At 42.6% G+C, this 11,212-nt stretch overlaps 1 long non-coding RNA gene across 1 annotated transcript; it reads left to right on the forward strand.

Moving 5' to 3' along the window:
• Window positions 1–864: 864 nt before the first annotated feature.
• LOC148935128 (uncharacterized) lies at window positions 865–7,242 on the forward strand. The gene is made up of 4 exons (XR_016140694.1): window positions 865–956; window positions 1,348–1,687; window positions 3,658–3,812; window positions 4,270–7,242. It is a non-coding gene; the product is annotated as an uncharacterized LOC148935128 (long non-coding RNA).
• The last annotated feature ends 3,970 nt before the right edge of the window (window positions 7,243–11,212 follow it).

The following is an 11,212-nucleotide window of genomic DNA, read 5'->3' on the forward strand; positions in this document are numbered from 1 at the left end:
TTTTTAATATTTTTTTAATTTATTATATCATTTTTAGAAATAATTTTTAATAAAATATATAGAATCATTCAAGTAAAGGGTGAATTCGATAAACTTTTTCCACGTCAGGACATTAGGAAATATTGGTGAACATATGGACATAACGCACTTATTAAAGAATTGATTGTCACATTGATTTGTGGGAGTTTCGGCTAACAAGGATCTGCAATTGACGGCTTTATCACTTCATCGGGAGTCAAGTCAACTTGATTGTGGACAAAGCAGTACATTCAATTGCATTTGATTGACAAGCGGGTCAATACTATAAAAAAAGATATAACATTATTATGTACGTTATCTAGATTTATGATTTAAAAATAATTCAATATTATGACCATCTCTTTTAGGACGCTTCGATAGTTCTGAGTGCAAACAATTAATTCACTAGGAACTAAATGCCATAATTCTGACGCAACGCAAAGATCTCGTTGATCATTCGTAAAAGATCGATCTATAGTTGAGCTGAAATAAAGGCTTCATGGTCTCGCGACGTTATTTACTTGTCATTGCTGCAAAAGGTTTCGTGTTCTCCTTCGTAACGACTTCGTGATAGGCTGTGAGCAACACGTCTTCATTAAGCGGCTGAAAGAACCTCTTTCATTGTCTAAACGAGCCACAGAAAACCGGTTGATCGATCAATTGCTCGGGACACGCGCGTCATCGTCAGAGTGCCACGGGCAAGAGAAAGACCTCGATTCGATTCATTAGAATCAATTTCATGCTCAATATGGCAGCGCCGGCTGCTCCTTGTTTTTCACAAATTAATCGATTGGCAATTACCGCGTTAGAAGCGACGCCGCACCATACGAGCGTTTTTCGCGTCAGTTGGCGTCGTGCGCACAGCATATTGCGACAACACGACATCGTGACGACAGTTCGCGTTTCTGTTCGTTAAAAAAACAGACGGCGTCGTGAGGGTACGAAAAAAATTCTGACATTATCGATTTAGCACGTTAAACAAATTTAGAGACATCATTCTGCTTTGCGAAAAGAAATTACCTATCTATTTGGCTAAATCAAAATATTTAAATCAAATTAAATTATCTTTTGCCTAATTTATTAGCGGCAAGAATATTTTAATTAAAATAATTTAGATTTTTTTTTAAACATGTCTTCTGGCATTCTAGAGAAGTAGAAGATGTAATAATCAATATTAATAAATTAAAATTATTATAAAAAAATATGTCAATTCGATGTTCTAAATAAAGAAAATCTTGTTATAAAGAGATTGATAGTTAAATCCTTTTATTCCAAACATTCAGAAATCAATCGTGATTTTTTATTTGACAAAAGAATTTTTTTCTTCAGTGATTACGTATTTCAGCGATTATTCTGTTGGAATCTTGGCCGACGGCGAAATGAGTTCTTTGAACTTTCACAAAACGAGACTGAGTCCGTCCAAGATAAAAGAAAGAGAAGGTTTCTTGCCGAAGGCTAATGCGAGTTTCACATAATTCTAGTGCAACCCTGAGACATCTCCATATTTTCCCAACGAAGCCAAAACATTTTCAAACAAACCCTCTGTATGAAACGACGGGGGCTACGATAGGAGAAAGAAAAACTGCCCTCGCGACATTCGCCTCGGGGAAGTAAGAAAAATTCCATTCGAGATCAGAGAAACGTTGCGATCAGCATTGGTCTACGACAGGTACGGACAAAGCACCTTGCATTGTATCCCTGTCAAACCCTCGGAACCAGCGGGTCCCAGATACCGGTCGTAACGAGATTATTGTAGGCGTTGAGCCATAGAGAATGGCTATGAACTCACAATAAAGATCCTAGATTGAATCCTATCCCCCAAACGCTGTTGCCAAACTCATATGTGAAACTTTCTCGAGGAGTCCTCGCTCCTGTTTTTTTCAAAGCACCGGGAGATAAAATTTTTGATATAATGATATTAAGTAAAAAAAAAAAAAACAACATTGTTTTAATTCTAACATCTCTCTCTTATTGAAAAAATAAAAATGGATGGCATCGATTTGAAAGTTGTATAATAAAATATTTAAATTAAAACATTTTTGATTATAATACTGAAATATAATCTAAACGACATTATGAAAAAACAAAATATTCTTTTCTATTACACGTTGTGCCATTTAAATAAACAAATTTATACCTTCTCGAAAAGAGTGTATACTTTACATATTATTTTACATATTACGGATCATTTATGCGACCTAATTTGCTTGCACGTAAACGAATAATATGCGAGCGTTGATTGCGGAATCTTAAATCAGCCGTTCAGCCATGCACATGCAACGATTCTAGTAATTAATAAATTCGTAGCTCGACAAGCGACCACCCACCAGTCTTCGAGCCAGAATCTCTCTCTCTCTCTTGCAATTTCGTAACCATAAACGGCACTTTCGTACGCGCGTTGGATTAGCGGAGTACCGTAGCGCAATGCAGCAGCGACCCGCTGACCAGGTAAGAACGCATTCTACCTGCTCGATCGCTCTCAGCGGGAGGTCCGGGCACCATAATTCCGCCTTCGCCTTCGCCTTCGCCTCTGGCGTCATTACGGGATGCGTGTTGCGCGTTACACCGGCTACCAGCAGACTAACGATTCGTTGGACATAATCATGACGAGTCCTCTCTATCTACGCACCATCATCCACCTGACCGCTCGAAGGCAGATGACACCTTAAAAGCGGAGCCCAACACAGGGGGTGACTTCTTCTGCTGATTCGTCAGGTAGAAGAGATACCTGCGTGTTTGCTTTTAGTTTGTTGTCGTGCCTGATGTCACTTGCCTCTATGCCCGGTCAGATGAGTCACTAATGAGAATGAGCCGGCGGGATCGGCCGGACGAAGAGCAGGAGCTTAAAGTATTACCATTCGACGAGGCTTATCTCACTCTCGCGATCGTCTCGGTCAGTGGGTGCGTCATCTGCTGATGGCGATTAATTAGTCGCCCGTGGAGGCCGCGCCGATCTACGAACATCATTACTTGACGGTTCGACTCGAATAGATCTCGTAGCTTTCTGTATCGCCCACAGCAATGCTTATCTCTAAATAACGTTTCGCAGAATTTTATATCAATATTTGTAGAAAAAAAATAAAGTAGAAGAAAGTAAAGTAAAAATGTATATATTATATGTACAATTATAGATATTAAAATAAATTAATCAACTTAGAAATGTAAAATAAATGTAGATCTATTTTAAAGTAAATTATTCTAAAAGGTAGACTAAATTAAAAAAATTAAAAATTTGTCTGTTTAAGCATTAACATATAATATTTACAGGTGATCTGATTAAATGGTATTATTTTTGCAGCGTGTAAAAAGGATTATAATTTTTTCGCCAATGGATTGACAGCGACTGTTACTTTTGCCTGTCGACTCGCATGCAGCATCCGCGCGGCGTTATCCCGCATAAAAATCGCGAGAGGCACGACATGCGAAAGGCGCGACATTATCGTAACGATAACGAGCGTTCGCGCGACGAGAGCGACACGATCAAATGCCCAACATCGCTCGCCCATCCGTCGTCTTGCCGTGTATAGGTTCCGTCCGGTTGAACCCTTGCATGTCCAATTAATTCAATGAGTGAATCAGGCCCCATTCCACCGCCTGGCTCGTATGTAACGTTTTAATGATACTCTCTTCCTCAACCAGATGACTCCCGATGGCTATCTGCCCCTTGACCGCCAGCGGCACACCCCTACGGACGACCCCCTTGGCATCGAGCACGTGCCGCGTAGAAAAAAAACCACATGTGACGGAATATATGTGCCGGCTCATTATGAAATGTCGGATGCTCCTTCCGGCAGGTACGACGTACGTTTCATAACATTTGTTCCTATCTACAGTTGACACGTATCATACTTTTGTTTTCGGTACATTTGCAAGAAGTCGAGTGTCTAGAAATCGCATTTCCATTTACCATCTTTCTTGTGGTGAAAGTTAATCCTTTTGTAAATTAACTTTCACTTGTGCAACGTTTAGTATCTTACTTTTACAACTTTGACTTGATCAATAGAGTCGTGGCTCTTAAGAATCCTAGACTTCTCAAAGTTTTAATTTGCTTTAAAGAAATGTTTTTTGCAATTAAGGTAAAAGAGAAAACTACAGTAAAGATAATGGATGTTATCTTTATCTTTTTGTTATATAGAAAAAAATAATTAATATCTGGTATAAATTTATCGATGGTCTTGAGGAAAAATCATGAAATAAATTTTTCTTGACGTGAAGAAAACAAATTTTATAAAAAAAAGACATTCTTGCTAGATGGAGTATAACTAGCATTGACAAGGCAGCGAAGAACCCGACGATTCTGTCAGCAACGGTAATTGAGAATAACGTACGTCCTCTCGCCGCAACGACGAGCGGCGGCGGCGTTCTTTGAAGCTTGATATGAGAGACGTCTAGGGTGGGCGTACTAGAAACGTCGCTGGGGCGCGAGATAATATGCACGCCCGTTACACTCCACGAGAAAGGAGAAAGAAGAGATGAGGAGACGAAGGTGTAGAGCAAGAGCGAATGGAGTGTTGAAGCGAGAACGGGAGAGAACCGGGCCTCGCTTGAGCGGCATAGCGCGCCTCGTCTCGTGGAATACGTATTACCCCGGGGTGTCAGAATTATTGCCCCGTGGACCGGCGACCGAGTCGCAAATGGGACAGGTTGTTTCGCGTTGGTGGAAACGAACGATAAATCGCGGAAATTAAATCGCCGCTATCGGTTGTCGATAGCCGTCCGGCACGGACGACGGACGACGTACGAGTCGCAGCGGCTACAAAGACGAGGCGACCGTCTCGACTGTTCTGCATCTTTACTATTTCGTTTTTCTTATAAACGAGTTATAATTCGATATACGATGATCCTGCGATTATTTTAATTTAAACACCTTGACAAACGAGCTGATAAAACTCAACAATAAGTTATTTCTAATAATCACGCTATTATGAAACTTTCATAGCTTTTATGAGATCCATATACCAATTTGTGCGAAAAAATAAAGTTTTCCTTTTTTAATAGAAATGAGAAAATATAATAATTCAGCGCAAATTAATAAATCTCACAATATTATAATCAGTATAATTATAAAGAGCGTTAACTTTCACTAATTTATGATATTACCGCGCGAGGGGCAGAGTGATGCCTATGGCCATTACGCCACACGCAATCGCCGACGACAATAGCCGTCGTTCGCTCCTGAGGAACACTCTCTCGTCTCGTTCCAGAGGAGGATCGTGTTTGAAGTAAGGCACCGTAATGCCCGAGCGAGCGGCGGCCGGAACGCCGGCGGCCACGAAGATCCCATCGTATAAGGTATACCAGGCATAGCGTGCGGAGTAAATGTTCCAATCGTCGTCGTGCCCTGTCCACAAATTATTCCTCGTGTTCTGCACGATGCGCAGCACGAGCTCGGCGCACACGCGCGCATCGCCCCCGAGTACGTGCGCACGTACGAGAGTTCACGATTCCGCTGTGACGGCGGGTGCAGCAACTCTTCCGCTCATTCCGAGAACCGAGTATCTCGTCTGCGAGTCGTAGAGAGACCTCGGCGTCTTGTCTCGTATGCTACGAGATCGACCTAGCCGGACTCGATGCCTCCCTCCCTCCCTCCCTCCCTCCCGCCTCCTCCCGAGTCTCGAGGGTGTTGTATTCCGAACGACCAGTCGGCACGGGCAACGATAGAAACGGCATCGAGAAGTCGCACGAACGAGGAGCAGAACGACGGCTGGAGAACGGTAGCACGTGTGGCTACATCGATTCGTTTCTCGTCTTCTTGCGGCCAAGTAGTTAAGACGTTTCTTCTTCCCCCGGGGGAACTGGCCGTCGTGACGCGAACGGCTCGTTCCGAGTCAAGCTGTGTTATTATTATCTGCTTGCGCTGTTAACGCGCGCGATTGTCCTGGGGCGTTTAAAAGGCAAAAAAGACGACGCGGAATAAAATGATACAGCGAAAAAGAGCGAGCTGTTGACAACGCAAAGCATGAAGTGTACGAAGTATACTTGGTGTACACTCCAATAAGGAATTGGGAAATTACTTCCAAATTATATGATTTTGATTATTATATAGAATATTTTATATGGTACAGCCACTTTGTCAATTTTGTTGAAAGTTAAATTCCTGAATTATAGGAATCGTTAACAAGAGCAAAGCTGATTGAATAAAGAGACAAACGGAGGAGCGTTCGACGTTCGTTTTTCTCAAGCGGGCGAATAATCAAGGTGCTCTCGTTTGTTCCTCGTTTCGAGTCGTGTCGTTCGCTTCGTGAGGAGCTCTGGCGAGCACCGCCTATCTCTCATCTGCCGTCCACCTGTATTCCTCGTATTGTCAGCACGTGGAATCCCGTGGAAATTAACGATTGACCCCCGCAAGAGTCTGGTGCTTATCTGGCTCGCTCCATCGCGTTCGTGGAGAACGCTGCGGCCGCGGTTACGGGGCTCCTATGCGCGCGATCGCAGATATGGCGGCGGCGGCTGTGGCGGAGGTTGCACGGTGGAATAAGTATATCGCCGACTGACGCATTTACGGCGCGGATACTCGAGGTTCGAAAGCGAAATGGAAATTGCGGGATGCGAGAATCGGATCCGCGCGGCGGATGTACAACGATCGATATACATCTATCGCAAAGTGCCGTTACCTCTGAAGGTGCTTCTTCGAAAATTGAATATTACGCGAAAGCCTGTCCTCTCCCTGCCAGCCTTCCGCGTAGTATCCGTCAGAATTAGTCACGTCAAATGTCAAATTGGCCACGTGAATCGCTGTGCTTTCTTCAGCTGTTGTACAAAACGCGGAAAAAATAATGCGGGACACGACACATAATGGAGAGTGACTAGGAGCATTTTAAGAGCACATTAGCCGCGATCGATTGAAACGCACAAAAAGCAGGTGCTTCTTCTTGGCCTCTAGCAGCGAGCGAAAACAGTTTCTTTGAGAGAATGAAGCCGATGCGAATCGGTGGAACGAATAGAGCCGACAGGTTCTAGATCCTCTCTTTTCATGGCTCCTATCGTTCTTACTGCGACTCTGACGTTTCAATTAAATTCAAGGCGCGATTCCGTCTTCAAGTGAACTCCGTTGGCGATGCAAATAGAATGAAAGTGATAATTGTGCTAGCGCTTCCCTGGAAGCTCAATATCTCATTCTTGATCTCACACACACATACGTACACACACTGTACGCAAACTCATTCGTACTTAATATATTGTAATTAAATCTTAAAGAAAAATTTTATACTTTTCTAAATGCAAGTGATTTCAGACGCATTTTTCGTTTTTATCAATAAAGTAAACTAATAAAATAATATATTTATACAAATATGTGTGTAATTTTTAATACTATGAATGTATAGATAATACATTAGAGATATAAAATGAGAAGATAATGAATTAATTTGTAACAATGCATTATGTTGAGATAACATTTTCTCAAATAACGACGATGATTTACTAACGATACGCTACACTTCCCGCAAAAATGTAACAATTCTCACAAACATTATGCTTTCACCGTTTTATCAGACGAGTATCTTGGAAAAGAAATGAACATACGTGACCCCCGGGTAGAAGAAAATTAAGATAAGTAAAATCACTGCCGCACGTGCGAGAATGATGACGTGAAAGCCGAACCCGAATGTCGCCACAGATCTCTGAAGTTATTATGAGATAAAAACAAATCGCACTTAGAAATTTCCGAAAAACAGTAGTTAAAGATTATAACAAAACTTTCTTTGTAAGTAATAAATCACACAAAGTGACGGGGGCAAAACGTGAACCATGGAAGATATTTCAATCTAGGTCTAGAATAATCTTAACAATCAGAATCTATGATTGTTAATGAGATCTGCAAAATGTCTAGATGTGATCCGTAAACACCTGCTTGCTGATACAAAAAGCTTTATAAACATCTCGTAAAAGAACAAAATCGTGAGAGGTCCGAAGAACCGCGCCCACGTCGAGCGACAATCCGTTAAACCCACTCCGGGCTGCGTCCAGATATCATCGAAAATGCTAAACAGAACAGGGGAGCTACGCTGCGCGCTCGTCCTTCTTCTCGTCGCCGTGACTTTTGCTCGATACACCATGTCGATTCCACCCGCGAGGATGGGCGACCGTTTGACGGCATACACGTGGCAAGTCGATCGCGATAGCGTACGCAGGAAGTCTCCACGGATTTATGACGCATGAAATTCTCTCATCGGCGGAACGTTGGCTGAAAAGAATCCCCGGAAACAAAAGGATACATTGATTCGAACTGTTTTGTCATTGCGCGCGCTGATAACGCGTTACATCCCGGCACGTTGAAGCATTGTGCTCACGCGCTGATTTGAATTTATAAGCACCGATGCGTCGTCGCGCTCGCTCGAGAGTGTCTATTGTACGACGGATCGGGGGGCGTTACTTCAACGGGTAGACAAATGTCTTTTCCCCTCAGGATCTCGAACTTCAAGTTTGAAGTACGTATCTAAGTCAAAGAGAGATCGAAGTTTATGTTCAATCATCTGAGATATAACATCAATTTTGAATTTACGATATTTTTCACATAAATCACGTAAATTGATAAGTCAATTAAATATAAAAAGATACGTATGTAAATAATAATTTTTTTGAGTTTTATCATGGCAATATAATAAATATTTTTCAAATATGTAGCTTTTTCTAGGAAAAAACTTGTTGCGAAAAGAACGCCGTAAATTTCGCGGGCGTGGTCTAAATTACCCATGACCATCATTTATTTTCCCCGTCCATCTCGGGTTCTCGCCGGTATCTCTCCGCACCTATCCGGCACACGGGTTACTTGCAGGAAGGAGGTCGGAGGAAGCATTTATAGAGACGATCGTCATCGCGCAATGAGAGTATAGGTGCCCCGTACGTGGGCAAGTCAGGAAACGAGGGCACTCGAGGATATCAGGGAGGATACCAGGTAGACCCCCCCCTCCTACCTCTCTTTTATTAATAGGGACAATCCAACGTCTGTCACGGGACAATGGTCAGGACTACGCCCAGAATATCGGCCTCGAATACGCTAAAGCGTATCGTGTCGCGATGTATTGGATCGTCGCATGTGCTTACGATCGTGGGTCGTAGGTTCATGCGAGTTCGGTCAGTACGTGGTGTTTCGAGGTGGCGCACACACGTGTCCCGCACCTCCGCGATCTCCAGACTCGTACATAATGCCCGGGGAAGAGATATTCGGTGCAACCACCATGCAAACGGGCCAACTAACTTCTCGATCTTGCACGCTTGTGCCACGAGTCATGACATGCACTCCTACGTGCGAAACGGCCTCTTCCTCCTCCTCTTCGCGGCCGATATATCTTCGCTACCACGTGTTTCGCCATTAGCGACGTATTAGCATCTCCTTAAAGTAACATTACGGCTTATACGATATTGCAAAAATCAAAAATTTTAACACGGAGCGTATAATCTCTCTGAATAAATGTTTATCGAGCAGCAAGTTTAAATTGTTGCAGTTAAAACTAACTGTGAAAAAAGTAACAGATTCGACAAAAATATAGCGAGTACTTTAATTTTGCTACTTAAAATTAAAGAGAGACATGAGCTGCTTAATACTTGAAATATTGCAATCCACAGTAGCGTCGATATGTTCACTATGCAAACGATCCAACTAACTTCTGTGTCCTTCGAGCTCGTGCCATGGCATCGTACGAAGAAAGTCCCCTTCTCTGCCACAGGAAGGTTCTTACATATTCAGGAACCTTCTTCCATGGAACCCGATAACTGCCCGCGAGGTCACGCGTCGAAGCGCCGAGCGAACTGATCGACTTGCCGATCCGGTCGGAGTTCTCTCGTGAGCTTATGCATAAACGGTCATTCCGGTGCAATCGGTACATAGTCGTATGCATAGTGATGGTTTCGCTCGACAACCGTGCTTTTAAAGCATCGTACGACATTGCGTATTCAAGCGGAATAATAACAATAAAAGAATTTTAAAAATATCCCACAGCAATGTAACGATATCTTAATCAATTAACAAAACAACACTTTGCACCTCTGTCTTTTTAATTGTAAAAAATAATAATTGATATAAATTATACCTCCACATATCCACTAATAACCGCGTTCTTACTCTAGTGTAATTTTAATTAATATCATAATTAATAGAAGAAACATTGATAAAAATAAGTAAAATAAATAAATAAAATGAATTAATTGCCTCGCTTCTCGCGATCCGCCCCTAAAGAACTTTATTTCACGCCGGTAGAGCGTATCGGGCGGGTGATAAATTTCGATTAAGCTCGGTTAACCATTAACTCGCAATTTTCTGCGCCCTACAAATTAATTTTCTCGGTTATAACCGGAATCTCGTCGGGTACAAGATACACGCGACTCACGGAGTCGGTCGTAAGAAGCGCATGGGCGTCACTGATTTCTAACGATCGGCCTTTAATATTCTATAGTCAAGAAAAGAGAAAAGACTAAAAAAAGAAGGAGAGAAGAAATATTTCTGCGGTAAACGTTTATCGGATATTGACGAACATTTTTACGACTAGACATTGTCATATTTTCATACTGATTTCGTGATTGACGATCTTTGACAGCAGCCTACGCCGAGTAATAATATTTTTATAGCGGCCACATATTTATAATTAATATTCCAAGATCACTCCATTGGGCCTCGGCAAGAATATCGGAAAACGGGACCGAGCAAGCCAAGTGCATGGCTCATGTCATGGCATCTTTGTCGGCGGGTCCGGTTCTCCATCATCGCTCTGCCGATAGGAAGAGGGATGCGCAAACCCGACACAGCCGTATGAGAAAAGAAAGAGAGAGAAAGAGAAAGATATATATATATATATATATATATATATATATATGCAGCGTGTGTGGAGTCCTTAGACTCGACCGAGAGACGAACCTGCTCGGCTCTCGCCGGTCGAGGCGCTCATATATTAATTAGTACGAAGAGTCCGAGTTATTATTGGCTCGAAATTAATAGACCCCTTTGCGGATAAATAATCCGTGTGTCTCCTACCTCCTCGGATCCGCACGCCGAAGAGATGAAGGAGGACGGCGCGAGGAACAGGAGGCATGCGGGACGTGTTTATTGGCTCAGATCCGACGAGTTCTTCTTTGTCGAACAAGCACGAGCAATTAGTTTCGTCCAGATTTGTGTTTTATGTCGTAGCATCACCACCAGACGACGAGTATTAACGAGCGGAGAGCGCGCGCGTTACGCAAAAAGCGCAACGAAGATGAA

This window comes from Pogonomyrmex barbatus, unplaced genomic scaffold (assembly GCF_055798465.1).
Source record: "Pogonomyrmex barbatus isolate J1 unplaced genomic scaffold, ASM5579846v1 scaffold6, whole genome shotgun sequence".
NCBI lineage: Eukaryota > Metazoa > Arthropoda > Insecta > Hymenoptera > Formicidae > Pogonomyrmex > Pogonomyrmex barbatus.